The following is a 20,535-nucleotide window of genomic DNA, read 5'->3' on the forward strand; positions in this document are numbered from 1 at the left end:
TACAAAGAGCCAGGAACACAACTTAGTGGTAGAGTGCTTGCTAGCAGTGTGGGATCCAAGACTGAATCTTCAGTCCTGCAAAAAGAAGGTGGATAAGAGGAGGTTGATGTTATTTAACTATTAAAATATGGTAGGAAAAGCTACCATCAGGAAATGGGAATCTTAGATGGCTCGGTAAAGTGTTTGTCATTTAAGCATGAGGACCTAAGTTCAGAGGTCCAACACTCACATTTAAAGTCAAATTTTGCTTATGTGCCCATAATCCCAGCCCTAGAAAGACAGAGGCAGTTCGACCCCTAGGGCTCGATGGCCAGTCTGACAAGCTCCACCAGGTTCAATGGCAGACCCTATCTCAAAGGTAGAGAATGATAGAAGACATCCAATATCAACCTCTAGCTCATACATACACAAGTATACACATGAACACATATATACACCCCCAAAACATGAAAAACAAAAGTAGTCATCATATGGTACTAGCAAAGACACAGAGATCAATGAAAACAAACTTCAAGGTCCAGAAATGAGCACATTCATCTGCAACCAACTGATTATCACAGATGCCAAACCTGATACTGATGCAATTGAATATCCACATAAGAAAAGATGAACTAGAAACTTACTTCACATTATAAAGTTGTCCCAAACGGAAAGAGCTTAAAAATCATAAAACTTTTTAAAGAAAACATTTTTGTTTGTTTGTTTTTATTTTTACACGGTTTCTCTGTGTAACGGTCCTGGCTGTCCTGGAACTTGCTTTCTAGACCAGGCTGGCCTTGAACTCAGACATCTGCCTGTCTCTGCCTTCTAAATGCTGGGATTAAAGGCATGTGCCACTGCCACCACCACCACCACTCCCCCACTCCCTCTTTGGAGAGAATCTTAGAGCCTGCTGCCAGGCACAGATTCCTTAGACCTGCCACTAAAAATATTTGGTTTTTGTTTGCCTTGTTACAGACAGGGTCATAGTCACCCAGGTTGGCCGTGAACTTGCTTGTAACTGAGGCTTGCCTCAGACTCCTGATCCTACCTCCCATATGCAGCCACTATTCCTTTTTTTTAATTCTTAAAATTCTTGTGGAAATGTTTCACTAGTATATGTTAATTAAATATAACTTACATTTTCCTAGATGTATAAATTATTTCAATCATATTCACCCCTGCTACCCTCTTGTCCTCCTTCCTCTGCCTAACTGGTCACTCTGCTTCTATTTATGTTTTATTATTTTTGGTGATCTAATGGGTTTCATAAGGGGTTTACAGGAGCACTGCTGAGGATTTATTTACAGGAATATAGGCACCTTATCAGTGGCTACACCACTAGGCAAAATGTTTCTCCCTCCCCATCAACCATTAATTGGATATACATCCCCAAAAAGCCTCCTTTATATTGTTATGACAATTCACCAAGACCAAGGCAACTTATAAAAGAAAACATTTAATTTGGCTCATGGTTTCAGTGTTGGTCAATGATATAACAGAAAAAGGCATGGCAGCACAAACAACTGAGCACTTACACCTGGAGCCACAAGGAAGAGGCAAGAGGCACACTGGAAATGGCAGGAATCTTTTGAAACCTCAAAGCCCATCCCCAATGACACACCCCCTCCAACAAAGCCATGCCTCCTGAAAGTTCTCCACAAACTGGAAACCACGGATTTAAACATCTGAGTCCACAGGAGCCATTCTCGTTCTAACTACCAAATACCTCAAAAGATATTACTTGCACAGTGGTCGATGGTGGCACATGTCTTTAATCCCAGCACTCAAGAGGCAGAGGAAGGTGGATCTCTGTGAGTGCAAGGCCAGCCTGGTCTACAGATTGAGTTTCAGGACAGGCACCAAAACTACACAGAGAAACCCTGTCTCTAAAAAACAAAAACAAAATGGGGCTGGAGAGATGACTCAGTGGTTAAGAGCACTAGCTGCTCTTCCAGAGGACCTGAGTTCAATTCCCAGCAACCACATGGTGGCTCACAACCATGTGTAATGAGATCTGATGCCCTCTTCTGGCATGCAGGCATACATGCAGACACAGCACTCTTACCAAAAAAAAAAAAAAAAAAAAAAGGTATCACTAAAAATATTAAAAAGCCCACAAATTGGGAGAAAATACTTGGAAATAATGTAGCTGATAAAGGACTTAGATCCAGAATATATAAAGAACTATTAAAACTCAACTGGAATACAAATAGTTCACCAACAATATATACCTCAATGAAACTGCTCTTTAAAGAATAATTATTTAAGTGAAATTTAATTCTTTAAAATCATTACTGAGTTTTGGTAAAAAAAAAAAAAAAAAAAAAAAAAAAAATTTTAAAGCTTTTTTTTTTTTTTTTTTTTTTTATAAAAAACAAGGCTGATCATGCACTACAATTCTTAATATATACCCACCAATGCTAACAGACCCAGAAAAGTCCACACCACATACCAAAGACAGAAGACAGGACACTGGCCAGTTGTCAACACCACTCATACCACAGTGGAACAGGAGCATCCACTTTAAAGAGCCAACCCCAGGCTATGTGAACTTGTTTCTACACGTTGTTCTATAAATACAAAGAGAAAAATTTAACTACGTCCACATTTTCGTATGGAATTTCCAACTATCAAAGAAACCATTTCCAAAATGTTTTAATCCTTGATTTTGAAGTACCTACATTTCCCACTAGCAACTTACAACAGGCTCTGACATAAGCAGACTGACAATTCCAGTATCTAAATTCACAGACACTGATTTAAATGGATGAAGTAAGTGAAGCTGACTCTGAAAACAATGTGGTAAATAGAATTATGAAACGCCCTAAGACATTAACTATGTAAGACAACACAAAATTCAAAGGTCATTAATAAACAGTCTTCACAAAGTAAAATTAACTTGTTTTCAACTAGGCATGGTGGCTCACATGTGCAATTCGAACACTTGGGAAGCTGAAAAAAGAGGATCACTGTAAAGTCTGAGAGCAGCCTAAGCTACACATTGAGTTTCAAGCCAGCCTGAGCTACAGAGCCTGATCTCAAAAAATCAAAGTGAATAAACTTTACATAAAAATAGCTGACAAGGATGGTGAGCCTGGTAAGTACTAAGAGATAAAAGAGTTCCAGTCTGGGGCAGATGGGATGGCTCAGCGGTTAATAGCATTGGCTGCTCTTCCAGTGGACCCACATGGCAGCTCACGACTGTCTGTAACTACAGTTCCAGGGGTTCCGAAACGTTCACACAGATACAAATGTGGACAAAACACCAATGTACACAAAATAAAAAATTACATAAAAACCTTAAAAAAAAAAAAAAGAGTCCTAGTCTGTTAAAAAAAAAAAAAAAAGAAAAATTCCAAGTATGAACTTTTTCTAGCTACCTGTGTTAGGTGTTTTTCTAACCCTACATCTATACTGTCACTCAAAGGGACTTAAACTGAGAGCTACTGTAATTTCATGTAATAACAACAAAGGAGTCTCAAATCTTGCACACCATCGCAGCTTCTCACATTTCACTTCACCACCCCTGAAAGACCACATATAATGAATAATCTTCACATTGAAAGATGTCTGAGTATGTCAGTAAATGTTATTGTGCTATGCATCTACCAGAGAGAAAATTAAAACTCTATCAAGGTCATTACTTACAGGTTGATATATATCAAGAAAATGAGTAATTAAGGCTGAGTAGATGGCTCAGTTGCTAAAGGCACTTGCTGTTCTTTCAGAAGACCAAGGTTTGGTTCCAGGTCCACAAGACAGCTCACAACTACCTGGAACTCTATTTCCAGGAGATCTGATGTCTTCTTCTGGCCTCCACATATACTAGGTAAGCATGTGAAACACATACACATAAAGGCAAAATATGTATGAGGCAAAACACTCACACAATAAAATAAAAATAAATAAACCACAAAAGAAAATGAACTCCAATCACAGAGTGCACTGTGTTCTTCTATGCCAGGAACCTTTCTTTTTCAAAGGCAGACTTATCAAGATCATTTATGTATAATATGTGTGTGTGTGTGTGTGTGTGTGTGAGAGAGAGAGAGAGAGAGAGAAAATAACACTCTGTAACTAGCTCTTTTGCATGTTGAGAGGAGGTACCAGCTGTCCTTTGCTCTACTATCTTTCTAAGATTTCTATACAGTGAACAGCCATGAAAAATAAAATCTTGTCCCCTTCCACAAGGAGACAGGCATGCTTTCAGTGCCTTGTAAGTAACAAAATGTATCCCTCCAGAGCAAAACAACAAACTCTCTATGAAAGATCTGGGTTCCCTAATGGCAGCACTTCACTACAATATTAGCATTACCTAGCACCCTTTACTCTGCACAGTAAAGCTCATAATTATTATCAATGCTGACACTCTGGTTACCACTACTTACTACAGAGGATATACTGCCCCTCCTGTCTGATACAAGAACTTTGTGTCTTCTACCAGCATCCATGAAAATGGGAATGGGAAATTAGAAGCTTGCAATAGGATTAATCACAGACTAATGATTCTTAATACTTTTGGTCTTGAGACCACAATGCTGCCAATAGCCATGACTTTCTAAGAGAAAGGATAAAAACCCTGTGGACTGAGTTCTGGCAAATAAGACAGCATCCTGAAATCCAAGAGTGACCAGTATTTGGTCAGGAGACTATAAAACACTTCTCCATTCCCCTACCCACACCACTGTCCTACCTATTAATCCACAGGAGATGAATCAATGTTTTTTAACAGCACAAAAAGAAGTGAAATGGAAATTAGTGATACAAATGGTGGCTTGGCTACCTCCTCTTATCTGCACTGGTGGAGAGAAGGATATATGAAGCAAATGGGTCAAAAGCCTTGCCAAGCTGGAGGGCAGACCTGGACTTGAGGGACCAATGACTCCTAAGCTAAAATAGGTGGTATAAGTAATATCAGCCTTGCTGCCCTTTACATGAGTGAACCAAAAGCATTCAAGGCTCCTTTGGTTGACGGGAAGGGAACCCTGTAAGTGAACAGTCTTGACCCTGCTCTCACATTTACTCCCCGCACCCTGCTCCTGACCCTCACTCCTTGACTCCCTGTCTGCAAGCCCAAACTTTAAGGAAAAATGATTAGAAATATGACTGATGCAGTCTCCCTGCCTCTCAGAAGCACTGCAGTCCAGACACACCTAGTGGGGCTACCCAGCACACTCTAAGAAGGATTCCAGACTTCACAATTCTCTAGAGGTAGGCAACCTGATCACCACCCTACTTGGTCATGTGGAAAGAAGACACATTCCAATTCAGCGAAAAAGGATTTGGGCAGGGTTTCCAGTGGGTGAAGAAAGCAAATGCCTATGGGTGGGTTCCTTGGGTTATTTCAACTTGCTTTTATCATCTCTACATCTTACACAGGAGGAGAAATAAATTTGAAATAATTTGTACTTGATGGTAGTTTGAATGAAAATAGTCCTATAGACTCATGGTAGGTACTTGGTCCCCAGTTGATGGAACTGTTTCAGAATGATCAGGAGGTGCAACCTTATTGGAAGTGTTGTGTCACTGGGGGTGGGCTAAGCTCACGCCATTCCCAGTGTACTCTCTCTGCCTCCTCATGTTTGTGGATCCAGATATGACTGACCTCTGAGCTGTTCTGACACCATGGGTTCTAACCCTCTGAAACAGTAAACCCAATTAAGTACGTCGTTTTATAAATGCTAGGGGGGTGTGTGTGTGTGTGTGTGTGTGTGTGTGTGTGTGTGTGTGACAGAGACAGAGACAGACAGAGGGAGGGAGAGAGAGAGAAAGAGGGAGACAGAGACAGAGACAGAGGGAGGGAGGAAGAGAGAGGGAGGGAGAGAGAGAGAGACTCCTTGTAACCGTTTTGCCTTACCAGTCTCTGCAACTCTTGGTTTTACTGACTGAGCTATTGGCAATGGGAAAAGCCTTCACTTGGGGTAAGTCTGAGGCTTTGGGCTCTGTCTCCTTTACACTAAGAGGTCTATCTCTTTTGAAAATCAGCTATTAGCTTGCTTCTGGGCTCATGTGAATATTGAATGCCTTAGCTCATGGAAGCTTCCTGACTTTCTAGCCTGCTATGATGGTTTTAAGGTGGGTCAAGCTCATACTCCATGACTAACAATGGTATAAGTCAATGGAAAAAATGGTCACTTGCATGGACTGAGGAAGTATGTCAGTATTAAGTAACCAACTCCACTAAGCCCAGAGTGAGGAAGTCAAGAACCTTATAAACTGAACATCACAGATCACTATCAATTACTTCTTGAAATTTAGTCTCTTGTCTCCCTATAGCCAATCTTACTTCATCTTCAATCTGTTCCCACGGCTATGCACCCCTGTAATCCCAAGGCCAGGCAGTCCTATTCAAGTTGAAGCAAGCATGGGCTACATACTAAATAGAGGCCGAACTAGACTCCACAGCACTGCCTCAAAAACTTAAAAATTAAGGCAGGGCAGTGGTGGCACACGCCTTTAATCCCAGCACTTGGGAAGCAGAGGCAGGAGGATCTCTGTGAGTGAGGCCAGCCTGGACTACAGAGTGAGTTCCAGGAAAGGTGCAAAGCTACACCCTGTCTCGAAAAACAAAAAATAAAAAAAACTTAAAAATTAAATTACAAACAAACCCCTCCCTTTTCCTGATTTCCAAGTTAGAGATAGTCTCCAGGGCCTCTTGCCATGCATACAAATTCCTTAACACTAAGTCACACTCCCAGCTCCAAGACAATCTTTTGGGCCGGGCGGTGGTGGCGCACGCCTTTAATCCCAGCACTCGGGAGGCAGAGGCAGGCGGATCTCTGTGAGTTTGAGGCCAGCCTGGGCTACCAAGTGAGCTCCAGGAAAGGCACAAAACTACGCAGAGAAACCCTGTCTCGAAAAACCAAAAAAAAAAAAAGACAATCTTTTGAAAAGACAACTTGAGTATTTCACTCTTCCAGTAAAACCCTTTAAACGCCCCCCACACACACACACACACACTCATTTAGGCACAACAGAACAGAACTATTACCATGACTCTTGCAGGTGGCCTTACACTTACTTCTCTAGCATCATCTTTCCCAGTCCTCCTTTAACATGTCCCATTACTGCCACACAGCACAAATATAAGATTCTAAGACCTCCCTTCACACCCCCACACATTCAGTATTTGTATGGCTGGTCCACTTCTCAGGTCCTAATGTGGGTGGCAACATACACAGTAAGATGGTTCTCCTTGATTCTCTAAGATTAGAAACCCACATAATATATTAGCACTTAAATCACTGTGTGATTAGTCAGCTGGGAAGAGGAAACCTCAACAAAGGAACTGCCTCCATTAGAAGGGCTGGCTGTGAGCATGTCTGTGGGGCATTTTGATTAATTATTATGTAGGCAAGCCCAATGTGAGTAGTATCATCCATGGGTAGGTAAATGGTCCTGGGTTATCCAAAAAAGCAAGCTGAACAAGGTATAAAAAGCAAGTCATAGCAGAGTTCTTCCCTGGTCTCAGTTCCTGCTTTGGCTCCTTCAAAGGACAATAACTTGTAAGCCAAATAAACTCTTTCCTACCCCAAGTTGGTTTGGTCAGTATTTTATCAGGGCAACAGAAAGAAAACCAGGATGCTCACATACTTTTTCTATCTTCTATGAGAAGGGATCACAAATGATTTTTTCACTGTTATACCCTGATTTGTACTCAATAATTACTGGGGTAACTTAATTGCCATCCACATATCAAGTATTTTGCCATAGGTCAAAGAAAAGAACATATATATGGCCTTCTCTATTGTGAAAAGATTAATAGAAAACTTTCACAGCAACAACTATTCATGGGGGCACTCACCTGTAATATCAACACTAGGGAAGCTGAGACAAGATCTCAAATTCAAGACCAGCTTAAACTACACAAGGCCTGGTCTTTAATGATGATGATGATGATGATGATGATGATGATGATGATGATGATGATAATGTCATAGGCTCATAAGGGAGACTGGCATTTCCATTTTATTGTTTGGGGAATTTGTTCAGAGATAAGGTCTCATGTAGCCAAGGCTGGCCTTGAATTTGTAATCCTGTCTCTACCTCTCAAGTGCTAGACTTACAGGTGTGATTTGGTACTCCATTTTATAATCTCAGGATCTTCCTATTTCAGCAAAACACAAATTAGGAATTAAATGTCATGTTTTATGTCCACATATACAGGTTTTTAATCACATAGAAGCACTATAATTTTATAATGAAAAGAATCTCTACGACTAAAGTTAAACAAACACTACAGCTGTGTGCTTCAAGGGACTAAGACTGCAGCTCAGCAGTACGGCTTATACAGAAGCACATCTAAGGCTCTGGTTTTAATCTCAAGCAGGGAAAGGAGGAAAGGGGGGGAGGGCGATTACTCAAGAACTAGTTAAGTCTCAAATTTCATTTATATTAGTGCATTCAATTCTGTATTACCCTTACTAAGAAGACATGGATGGCGCAAGTAATCCCAACTAATAACGTTTAGGAATGTCATAATTCTTTTCCTTAGGAAATCATTTCCAAAAGTGCTTATTCTGACCTAGTATTCAATATCATCTGAATTGCCTGAAAGCATGCCAACTGATGACTGGAAGAAGTGTCCAGACACAGTGAAAAATCTGTATCAGTCCAGGATTTAACATGTACCATATGATGCACTAGGCAGAATACACCAAGTAGAAATTATTGTGGAGGAGAAAAGAGCTGCAAGTGTTAGAGCTTCAGCATCCCACGCAATACACACTACTGAATCTTTCCCGGTAGAGTACATACCTCTACCTTTTTTAACACAGCCACAAAGTTATGGTTTTTGCATTAGAACTAAACAAAAGACCTCAAGAGTGTTATCTCTGCAATCAGTCATTCTTACCCATGACTGTATTATTTAGATGTGAAGATATGATACAAGAAATGTACATATATATGTTGTGTATGTTTGTATGTGTGTACATACATAAAGAGAAAGTACCAAAACTTTAAGAATGATTTCCTTGTTTGAAGAGTTTTACAAATGTCACTAATTTGCATTCCATTTACTTTCTTGAGTTAAAGGGGAGGAAGCTGTGACTGGTGAGCAAGAATGCATTCACTCAGAGAACACAGAACAAATGAACATTATCCACTCTGTGGTGGCTGAAAAGTTCTGAGATTTCTTGTTCAAAGAATACCCTCTAAATATTAAATATAAAATACAGGACCTCAAACTAGTACCTTGAAATAAAATTTATTTCAAAATCATGAGTCAAAAAGGTCAAGTAACCAAAGCTCCTTGAGCCTTACATTCCTCATGGTGATCAAGGATTAATTAGAAGGTAACCTATATCTTCCAGGGTTATCATCAAGTTAATTTAGTGGATATGGAGCCTCTGAGGGAGAGCAGCTGCTCAACATTACAGCCTAGCACCAGGGTGCTGTGCTCAAAGTTCCTCGGCCTGATTCCTCACCTGTCAGACAGCAGTACACATATTTATCTAACAAGCCATGGCCGGGCAATGGTGACGCATGCCTTTAATCTCAGCACTTGAGAGGCAGAGACAGATGAATCTCTGTGAGTTCGAGGCCAGTCTGGTCTACAGAGCGAGATCCAGGATAGCTACACAGAGAAACCCTGTCTTGAAAAACAAAAACAAACAAACAAATGACAAAAATTAAACTACATCTTAGAGTACTGCCTTGACCTAAATAAAGAGTCTTAGTACTGGTAACATCATCAGCATGACTGCTCCAAAACTGACTTACCACTGCACTGCTGGATTATGCATTTCGGCTAGATGAAAAAAATATCTTTGAGCAAATCAATCTACTTTAGTGAACAAATATAGGATGAGCTCACACAACCAAAAAGTTTATGCTAACTTTCAGAAAACTTAAAGTGAAAAATTGCAAGGGCAATTCTCTAAATTGACTATTGTTCATGACTGCTGGAAAAATGTATGTATTGAATACCCTCTTAACAAACAAACCCCGCCTGTGAATTGGAACGTAGCACAAATGGTGTGTCCATTCTACTATGTCCCCTAAAGATCTCAAAATAACTTAAATAATCCAACACAGCAAATTCAAAATACGCAGGACACTTGAGAATTTGCAGCTCAGTGCAATGAACATCTTTCTCTAAAACTTTTGCCACATAGTTACAATACTTCAAAAGTGCTGTGAAAGTCTAGGATGCCCAAGGCTGTGCTAAGCTGTGTTCTAAAAGAAAAGAACCAAAAAATAATAGGAGGAATATAAACGACAACACAGTTAAGTGTTTTCAAATATTATGGTCTTGTTTGCCTTAAACAGGGAAAGAGAAAATTATAGGCTCTCACAATTGAAGCATCAATACTTAATAAGAATGATAATCTAAGGTTTTCCCTAAGGAGACTAGGAGTAAAATGAAATAACCATCACTCTGTACTTCTCCATCAATTACTATTTACTAAGTAAAGATAAATGGTCACTTCAAATATGAGTTAAACAATCTTGAGCATGGTACCACACCACATGAACTATTTTTAACCTATTTATTTTCAGAAAGCTCAGAGAAATGGATTTTTAAAATTTCATTAAATATCACTTACACTATGTAAGAAATAAATCAACTGCCTTCACTTAGCTTTGCTCTGCATCTCAACTTACATTTTTGCTGGGACAACTAGAAGCAATTTATTAACCTAGCTTCCCTTGATCAAATGGTCACTTTCTTAGGAAAGAAAAAATATATACTCTGCTCAATTACATATAACACTACAGAACATTTTACATTTTACAAAGCAAGGGTTTCCTTCAAGGCAGCTCCATCACTACTAAAGTTAAAAGGAATGTAAAAATCATCTAGCAATACCACTCTGAAAAAAAAAATGAGAAATCTTATTGCTGGGGCAGGGTGAGATGGCTCAAGCCTGGCTACCTTAGTTCAACTCCTGAATCCCATGGAGGAAGGAGAAAACAGAATCAACTCCACAGAATGAACCTATGATCACATACAGGCTCCTGCACTCACACTCTCACACACACACACACACACACACACACACACACACACTTAAAAATTTTTTTAAAGAAACCTGTTAAGTGGCTATTCAAAATCTAAAGCGAGGCAAAAAAAAAAAAAAAAAAAAAAAAAAAAAAAAAAAAACTCAGAAAAAGAAAAGTACTAGAAAATGCTGCTGTCAATATTACAAAGTGCATCCTTGCAGTGATATGTGGTATGCATACTCTGAAATAAACTGGAGTTCACTACGACAGACTATGCAAGTCAGGGCAGAAAGTGCTGTTACTTCATTTTACAGATGCCGATTAGGCAGTTTCAGTTAAACTTTACAACAGACTATCAAATACACTCCAATTATTGTCATTCTCGATACTAGGCTTCTATTTCCATTATAAACCACAATTAAGGATGTAAAAGGATCTATGTGTTGTTCTTGGGATACATTAATCCAAAATTATGTGCAATAAGGTACAAAACACCCAAGTGAAGAGAGTTCCTTCGCTTTAGGAAAACACTCATGTGGAACATCAGTCTACCAAACTGTAAGACTAAAAGAACACAAAATTGATTGACACACATTTCTCATGCAGCAGAGTTCAAAGGTGTCAAACTCAAAACATTTATATGAGAAGGGAAAAGCGCCAACGAATCAGAACACTTTGCTTTACCCAACATGGCATTTTGTGGTTCTGCAAGGGTTCAGGAATTCCAGCAGTATTTGGGGCAGTGAGGGGGAACAGAAGGGGATATAGGAGTGTCTGTAAATGTTGACAGATGAGACAAGAAAAAGTCCCACTAACAGTACAAACAGGTGATGCTGCAAAGCAGGCATGGAATCACAGAAAGGAGCAGACTTTCTGACAAATGTTATGCTCCAGAGAAAATTGGCATATCAAATACAGGGACGTAGTGTGGCTCCCAAAAGCCACGAGGTTACACACACACACCGATGGCCACTCTCACGAGACTTTGACAGACATAGATTTGGGTAATTTTATAGGAAAAACTGTGTGCGCTGGAAGCACATTGAGACCACACCCTAGGATGGAGCATCTGGACTTTAAACGCGGGGGAATTAAAAGTTGAAAGGTCTGGTCTCACAGGTGAAAAAGACGTAGCGACAGGAGCAAAGACACACTAACCCTCCGTGGGCTCGGGGTGTCCCCCAGGAAAAGCGCAGCGTGGCCCGAGGACAGGGGCGAGGGCCCGGAGAGCAGAGGCGTCGGGGTACGGAGGAGCCTGGGGAGCCGGGGCGCAGGGGAGCACGGGAGCAGGGGAGAAGCAAGGAAGCAGGGAAGCGGGGAAGCGGGGGAAGTGCCGGCACGGGGCCGCCGGCTCCCGCACGCGCCACGGCCCGGGCGGAAAGAGCGGACGCCGAGAATGAATGGGCGGAGGCCGGGCCCAGGCCGGGCCGGGAGCGCGCAGGGCGGCCGCGCGGCCCTCCGCGGCGCCAAGGGGCGTGAGGCGACGACTGGCCGGTCACTCACCCGCCGCGAGATCGGGCACTCCGCCGCGCTTCTCCTCGGCCGCCCGCGGCTCCTCACGGCGCTAGGGGGAGCCCCGGGCCCCGGGGCGGGCGGCGGCGGCCGGACCGGGAGCCCCTCCGCACCTGCCCCTCTGGCGGAGCGGCGAAGAGACAGGCGACGGCGGCGGCGGCGGCTTGGAGCGGGGAGGGCAAGAGACCCGGATGTACAGGGTAACGGCGAAGGGGGAGGGGGAGTGCCAGGAAGTGAGGGCTCCGGGGACCTGTCCGGCCCTGCGCATGCGCCGCGCGGCCGCAGCCGCGCAAGGTAAAGCCTCGACCGTCCTCTCCGCCCTCCTCCCCCACCCCTCGGGAAAGGGGCGGGGCGCGTCCGGAGACAGGTGGTCCGGCGCGCCGCGCCGAGAGCCAGGGGGGCGCGGCCACGCCGCACGAGGCCACGCCCTCCCTTAAAGAGGCAGCACCTCCGCGGGAGGCTGCCGCCTGGGTGGTTGGGGGGGGGGGGGGGGTCTTCCAGTGGCGGTGCCCAGCCACAGGTCAGCAAGCTCGGAAAGAGCCCCAAGGCTCTGAGCTAAACCCAGGAAAACGCCGCATTCCAGCATCCCGCACCTGGCGAGGCGAGGCGAGGCTGCTGGCAGCAAGTCTTTCCCCCTGGGGCCAGGTACTTGAGCCTCTCTGGCGTTTCCAGACGCGGCTCTGGCGCGCTAGGCAGGCTCCCCGGGGCCTGCAGAGAAGCACCGTTATCGCCCGAGATGCTATCGCGGAGACGCCCTTGGGAGGTGTTAAATGATCAGTCTGGGAACAGAAATGAGACTCCACTTGATAGCGTGGCTTGCCACGCACAGCACTTTCAGATAAATCAGACCCTTGTTCTGGGGTCGACTCGGCGGCAGTGTCGAGTGGGTTGAGAATCTGGATGTGATGGAGGGCGAAGCCATTTAATTACTTCTCTAATCCCACTGTCACTCTTGGAAAATAAATGCTACCTTCCCTTCTCTACACACAAAATCGTCTCATCTACTAGTTTCCCCCCCCCCCATCCTGCCGTAAAACTCCTGGTTTGCGTGAGCAATAAAAGTAGAGGATTAACATGGTTACCTCTCCCAGGTCTTCTTTCCATGGTTACTTCTCCCGGTTTGCTGAGCACAGCACTAAGATGGAAGTAAAGAATTTTGAACATTTTGGGGTTAAGAGCCCAGTTGAAAAATTAGGTGAAGTTATGGACTTTCCCCTCCTAGGAGGCTGTATATACACATACAAATCTGCGTATGATTTCCGACTTATGAACTTGGCGACAGTATCTCGAAACCCTGATCACGATCCCACACCCTCCACTCCCCAACATCGACCACTTGACCACTGGCCTTGATAAATGTGTCCAGTTAAGTCAGTCTTGTGTCTTATACTGTAGGGAGGCCTTTGTCTTGGTCAGCCTGTCTGCCTCTTGAGTTACATGTAGGCAACATGGTATTCAATACAGTAAGGAGAGCCATGGGAAGCAAAGTGACGTACATGAAGGGACAGCATCCTACATCTCAGATCTTTATACTTCAGGAAGCTTTGGATTGCACACAACGTCTATCAGATTTCCATCAATTTTGATTACACTGAGATACAGAACTGCCTTCACCATCCAATAAGGCTGGTACCTGACACACACCGGCATTCACTGGCCCGTATATATGCACCTTGTATCTGACTGGTCCTTCAGATACCAGTTCCAAGCAGCCACACGACAAAAGCAGAAACCTCACCCATGACTATCCAGCTTAGCTGGGACCTCTCCACCTATGAGGAGCACGTCACTGGAATTGTCAGCTTCTAGGAAACTCAGATTTTACACTGAGCAGAATCCTCATACCCAGCAATCTTTATCCACTAGCCTTAATGTTATCTTTGAGGATCAAAATAGGATACTGGCCTGAGGCTCTGGCACTCCCAAAGAGTCAGTTGATGAATAATAACAATAAAATCGGACAAGTCCTGCACAGAACACAGAATACTCTCAGAGGCAGCTGCCCCATCATCAGCACAGGACCCATATCTAGCCTTAAGAAGTACAAGCAAGCTCCACCACTACCCATGTGGAGAAGCTGGCTCAGGAAACACGCCCCCTCCAAGAAGGGCTAAATTTATTCTTGCACACTTCTTTCTTCATCGTTCTGCCCGACTGTGATCACATTTCAGCTGAGGCCAAAGGTTTCGAAGTTTTAAATTACAAAAGCAAGCAAAAGGACACCAAAAAAGATGTTTGCACAAGAGGAATGACCAATCAGCGATGCTGTAGTCACTGCGGCCACCACAAGTTTCTGGAATCCTGACGCTGCTTACACGGTGCCAAGCGTTGTGCTCAGCCTTTGACTTGTGTTTCCTTTGCTTTTCACAGACATCCCATATGGTCCTGCTTTCACGTCCGCTCTGTGAATGAGGAATGCGGGGTTCAGTATGTGACGGATCCAGGATTCGAACGCAATCTGTCAGCTCCTGGATCTGTCTGTTTCTCCATGTATACTACACCCTGTCTACTTTCTCAAATTTCAAAAGATTGCTCTACGTGCTGTTTTCTTTGAGATTTTTATTATTAAATCAGTTTTAAAGCACGATGATGGTGATAGGGCTAGAGATGCTCGGCAGTGAAGAGCAATTAACTATTCTTACAGAGGACCCGGGGTTCCGTTTCCTTCACCCACATCGGGCCACTCAAAACTGCCTGTCTTTCCACCTCTAAGGGATCTGATGCCCTCAGGCCTTCACAGGTATCTGCACACATGGTGTACATAAACTTATGGACACACACACACACACATAAATAAAAACTAACAAATCTCTATAATGTTAAGTAAACTGTTTTGTTCAGTCAACATTTTGTACCATCCCCTCTTTTATATCCCAGGCATCATGGGAGAGTCTAGGGTAGAGGACACATGGTCCCTACTTTGAGGTCTCTGGGGGCTCCGTGAGAGAACAAGGGTTGTAACTTGGTATTGGTAACAGAGGATGGTTATGTTGTAAGAAGAGGGGAGCCGTCTCTGCTCGGAACAGTTCTGAAGGTTTTGACAAAGCCTTTGGGGTTGGTTTGGAAAACACCAGGAAAGGCATGGCAAAGCGTACAGTGGTGGAAAGGAGAGAATTCTGTGAGTAAGAAGGTAAGATGATAAGACACCAAAGCCACTTCAAATTTTAACACAGCGCCAACAGACGAAAAGATACTTGTAACCAAGGGAGAAACAGAATCGGACTTAGTTCCTATCAAGACCACTTGGAACACAGTGTCCAAAAGACCAGGAGTCTGGCTGAGAGGCTCCGGAGGGGTCCAAGATGAAGATAACAGCTTGGAGCTGGGGTGTAGCTTCGTGGCAAGGCACTTGGCTAGCATGCTCAAGGTCCTGGAGATTATCACCGCCCTGGCCAAGGAAAGAAGAAATACTAAAACTAAGATACGCACTCAGTATTTTCCTGAGTTTATGACTGATTGAAACTGGGGTGAGAGGAAACAGGAGCTGTGGGGACTGGCCCTGAGGCTCTCAGCTGAGAACACTAGCTGGCTGGTGTCACAATTGGGCCCCGATTCCCTTTACCCAGCATTCATGCCTCTCCTCCAACTTTCTGTAAACGCACACTGCTTTTACTGCTGCTATCTATTTATACTGCTTTTAACTATTTCCCAAGCTCTTTTTCACATTTCACCACAGATGCATTTAGCATTTAATGGCTGAACAATATTTCATCACACTTAAATAGCTGAGTTTCCTTCCATCACTATGGGTCCATATCCAACATGCCAGCTGACCCTAGACCTGCTCACCAATGGGCATTGTGCAAGGGCAGAGCTAGGCCAAGAGAAAGAGCCTTTAGGCAAAGGGTTTTGGAAAAGAACAGCCTCGGGGCCCAGCAGACTACAGCTCTCCCTAGAGAGGCCTATGCAACTGCACTGCATGTAGAAGCTGCAGAACTCTGAGAAAGAACCTACCATGCATGAAAACCCAATGTCTAATTCTCTACAGAAGCTGCTGTTAATACCTTGACCTCTTCAAGTCATTCATTCATTCATTCATTCATTCACTCATTCACCCCACACGCATTCTTGGGGGGGCACAAGGTAACAGCAGAACCAAAGCTACTTCAAAACTCTGACCAGGTATGGCCTGGTCAAGTTCAATCCCTGCTCTGGAACTTACACAGTTTCAACCTCTTGCAGCTTTGGTTTCTCCAACAATGTCTAACGTTTCCCTTCCTTCCTTCCTGGTGACTTCTGGATGCCTGCCACTGCACCCTGCATTTCCAAGCAAGCCCATCAGGCCAAGAAAGCACACCAAAGTCCAGAGCCTGAGTGAGCCGCTGAACGAGGGCCACTCATTCGATTTCTGCAACCTCTCATTTCTGACCTGGCCAATGGGGAGAAGAATCTACCTACTTCCTGGAATGGCGTGGAGCCCTCATAAATACTGTATAGGAAAGCATTTTTGTAGATGAATAGTGACCACATAAGTTCTCTGGATTATAATTACCAGGTCAAAGGATCTGAACACGTTCATGGTCTGTTCATTGCCTAGTTGCCTTACAGAAGACTCTTACTGCGTGCTGCCAACCTCGTCTCACGTGCACACCTGCCGTGTGTAGAGCCTGAGCAAAGCTGCTCTCCTTTCCACTAGTCTTGTGTCTGGCATTCAGGGATTGGGCTCATTCATCCCGCACGGTGCATCCCACTCCTGTGCGGTGCTGGCAAACAGCAGCGCCAAAGCCACCTCAAAACTCTGGGTGTAGCCGGGTCAGAATCCAAAACCTGCTCTGACATTCCTCCCTTCCTCTTCCCAGGATGAGCAAACAGGGAATCGTCAAGGCCAGAGGCTCCTTCCAACCATCTCCTCCACAGCCAGGGGTTCCAAACTCCTAACTGAAACCCCACACGGATGAGAGCAAGGAGAGAAGAAGCCTGGGGGTCCCTTGGATCGGGCTGGGAGCTCGTCTCACACTGAACGAAGACATCAGAACTGTCATTTCAAAAGATCGAACCCAAGACCTTCCTGCTGTTTAACAGAAACATTAACCAGTCCCCAACAGCCGTAAAGTTATCCTCGTGGCCAAATTCCCCCTAAGTTAAAAGGTCTGTAAGAGGAGTCCAGGTCACATCTCCAAATGGAACATACGTCTCCCAGGGAAGGCAGTCAGAAGGCTCTGTTCCAGCCATTTTAGTGACCTGCAGCAAGGAAAAAGGACCCCACTGTCCTGCGTCAGCTGTGACATCTCAGAAGCCCAGACACACTTTCTCTTCCCACGGCCGTCTCGGCTCTCAGCTGCAAGGGTTCTTGCCGTACTCCATCCTAAAGATGAACCTCGACTGTCCTGCATTCACCTTCAGAGCACTTCACTTTCACAAACCGTTATTTATTTTTAATGTTTCTTAACTTTAAAACGAATGTAGGCTCTCCCAGACTGTGGCTGTTATGAGCACTGCAATCCCTGCCACACTACCCAACTCCCAGGAGACCTGCCACAAATATATGGAATGATTAACAGGAGAGCCTGGGCTGATGAGATGCCGTGGCCCTCTATGCCACTTCTTTTATTTTTTTTTTCCTCCATTCTGTGTGAGTAATATGTTGACTGAAGCAAAAATTTGAAAATACATATGAGCAAAAAGAAAAACATAAAAACACTCATGATCCAACCACCCACACCCTGTGGATACCCTTCCAAATGTTATTATGTATCTATATAAAGGCAGTATATTTTTGGAGGAACGGCTCATATCAGAATACTAATCTGCTGCGTTCCACCTCACAGCATCTCTTAGCTACCCCTGCTCAATGAAGGCACCACAGTTACGTCACTGTTGGAGGCTATATAATACTCCACCATGTACTCACAACATGAGTTTTGGAACCAGTTGAGTCTGAGAGAAGCTAAAAGAGGGCTTTTCTTCGATGACGAAGAAGGCAAAAGGCCGCACTGCAGCATCCACCTCCTGACAGGTTTCCTCCCGCTGTGTTTGTATTGCTCCAGCGCAGTATTTCCACACAGCCGTACTCCATTCCGCCCATTCACCACCTGGAGTCATTAGCGGCCCCGTCACCCAAAGAAGCAAGTTGTTTGTAACTGGAAAAGCTGAAATATGAGGAAGCGGGGACGACGCCTCAGAGTTCAGCCCGGGAATCTGCCGCTGAGACAGGCGACAGGAAAGACAAGCACTTTTTTTGTGTGTGTGCCAAGATTTTAATTGGAAAAAGGAGGAAAGATCTTCTGTACACACTGTCCCCTCTTCCTTCTAAGCCCGTCCCAAGGCAAAGTTTTCTCCGTGAGGGGTGGGTTGGTACGGGAGCAAACTGACATGGCAAACAGTTTACAGTCCAAAGCCCTCTGCTCAATTTGCAGACCCAGAAAAATGCAAGAGCCATGCTCGGGATGTGTCGCCCTTTGCCACAGACAGCTCTTTCAACCCAGGGTGCAATTCAGCAGCACAAAGGACCGTTCAGCCCTGACAATCAACATGCCCTTCCACAAGCAAGGGCACAGACTTGGGGTGGTCGCCTTTAGGAAGGGACAAGATGACCTGAAATCTGGGACAGCACTGGAGCAAGGGAAATGGAGAATGTCTAGGTGGGCCGTTCATCTCTGCGCTTCCCTCCACTGTCCCCCCAAACCCTGGTCTCTGCTGTCATAGACACCCACCTTCAATAGCACACCCACAGCGTCATAAACAACAGCTCTGGGCTGGTGAGATGTCGCAGTAGAGAAAGGTTAACAGGCCTGACCACCCGAGTTCGATTCCTGGGACCCACAAAGTGGAAAGAGAGAACCGATTCCTGGCAACGTGTTTTCTGACCCCCACATGCACTATGTTGCATCTCTAAGTGCAGACAAAGCCACCTATTTATCAATGCCATTTTAAAAGATTTTTAATACAGTTTACAGAAACATCACACTTACAAAAATGAGAAAATTATCTGGTTTGGCATACAGTGACAGAAGGTACTCACTTGGCATCCAAGCCTCCCAGCACCACCGGGAGACTTTTTACGTCTGCCTGTCTTCAGATGAAGAAACTAAGGGACGAAGAATTCAAGTATGTTCGGGAAGGTCATAAAACCACTGAGAAGCAAGAAGCAGGATGTGACCCCAGGCCTCAACAGCTGCTACCCCATATAATGCTCTCCACCTTCCTCTCTTTCTTCTTTTCTATCAGCTAGCATTAACTAAATCCCCCAGTGCCTGGGCTCCATTTCAAACCCTAACCTTCACCCGAATCACAATGGCTGCGCTGCTCTGATGACTGGGCAAAGTCACAGGAACAAGTGAAAGTCTCAACACTCAAACTGTCTTTGGCCTTTGTGAAAAGAACAGCAATTACATACAGTTAAAACTCACCAGAGCTTAAATGTCGGGCAAGCTCTTAAATGAACGTAATGGTTCACCTTCACTGTCAGCCTGACAGGGTTTCGAATCACCATAGAAACACACTTTCGGGTGTGTCTATGATGGCGTTCCCTTCCTCTAAGGAGGAATGATCCACACAGCAGGTGAGTGGTGTCATCTCATGGGCTGGGGTCTCGCACTGAATCCAAAGGAAAAACTGCAAACTGAGTACCCACGTTCATCTCTGCTCCCTGGCTGTGGGTGCAATATGGCTAGCTGTCTCATGCCCCTGCTGCCCCGACCTCTCACCATGGTGCACTGTGCCTTCGAACCGTGAGCCAAAATAAACCCGTCCTTCTTTGTCAGGCATTTTATCAGAGCGTGAGAAGAGTAACTCAGAACGATGGGTTCTGACGCTGCTGTTTTCGTGTTCAGACTTGGGAGGTTGTTGACGACGCAGGTAGGCTGCGAGTCAGTCTGGGCTCAGCCAGGCCTGCATGTGGAGCCCTTGGTTTTTCTCACCTGAAAAGCGGGGAATGTGCAGACACTTGCTAGACACACAGCAAACACCTGGCAAATATAAGAACTCAATAAATAACAGCCTTCCCTGTTCTTTTCATTATTTGTGAACTTGCTATTTTCACTCAGGTAGTATTTGTATGAGGTTGCTCACTGCAGCATTATTTACAATAAACACCAGATAATAAAAATAAACTTCCAACAGTAGGGAGACAGCGCAGTAGGGTTCTAAAAGAAG

The 20,535-nt window shown here is 44.4% G+C and overlaps 1 protein-coding gene across 4 annotated transcripts in view; it reads right to left on the reverse strand.

The window, feature by feature from the left end:
* Positions 1-20,535, reverse strand: part of Cyrib (CYFIP related Rac1 interactor B) — a 138,461-nt gene that overhangs the window by 57,604 nt on the left and 60,322 nt on the right. Inside the window, exon 1 of one of the 4 annotated variants that reach the window (XM_028876041.2) lies at positions 12,433-12,684. The exons of 2 other annotated variants lie outside the window; for them this stretch is intronic. The gene's annotated coding sequence lies outside the window, so the exon portion shown is untranslated. Of the gene's footprint in view, positions 1-12,432; positions 12,685-20,535 lie in introns of those variants that run through there. One more of the 4 variants, XM_028876038.2, reaches the window with a different exon arrangement.

Source organism: Peromyscus leucopus, chromosome 20, assembly GCF_004664715.2.
Source record: "Peromyscus leucopus breed LL Stock chromosome 20, UCI_PerLeu_2.1, whole genome shotgun sequence".
NCBI classification, from domain to species: domain Eukaryota; kingdom Metazoa; phylum Chordata; class Mammalia; order Rodentia; family Cricetidae; genus Peromyscus; species Peromyscus leucopus.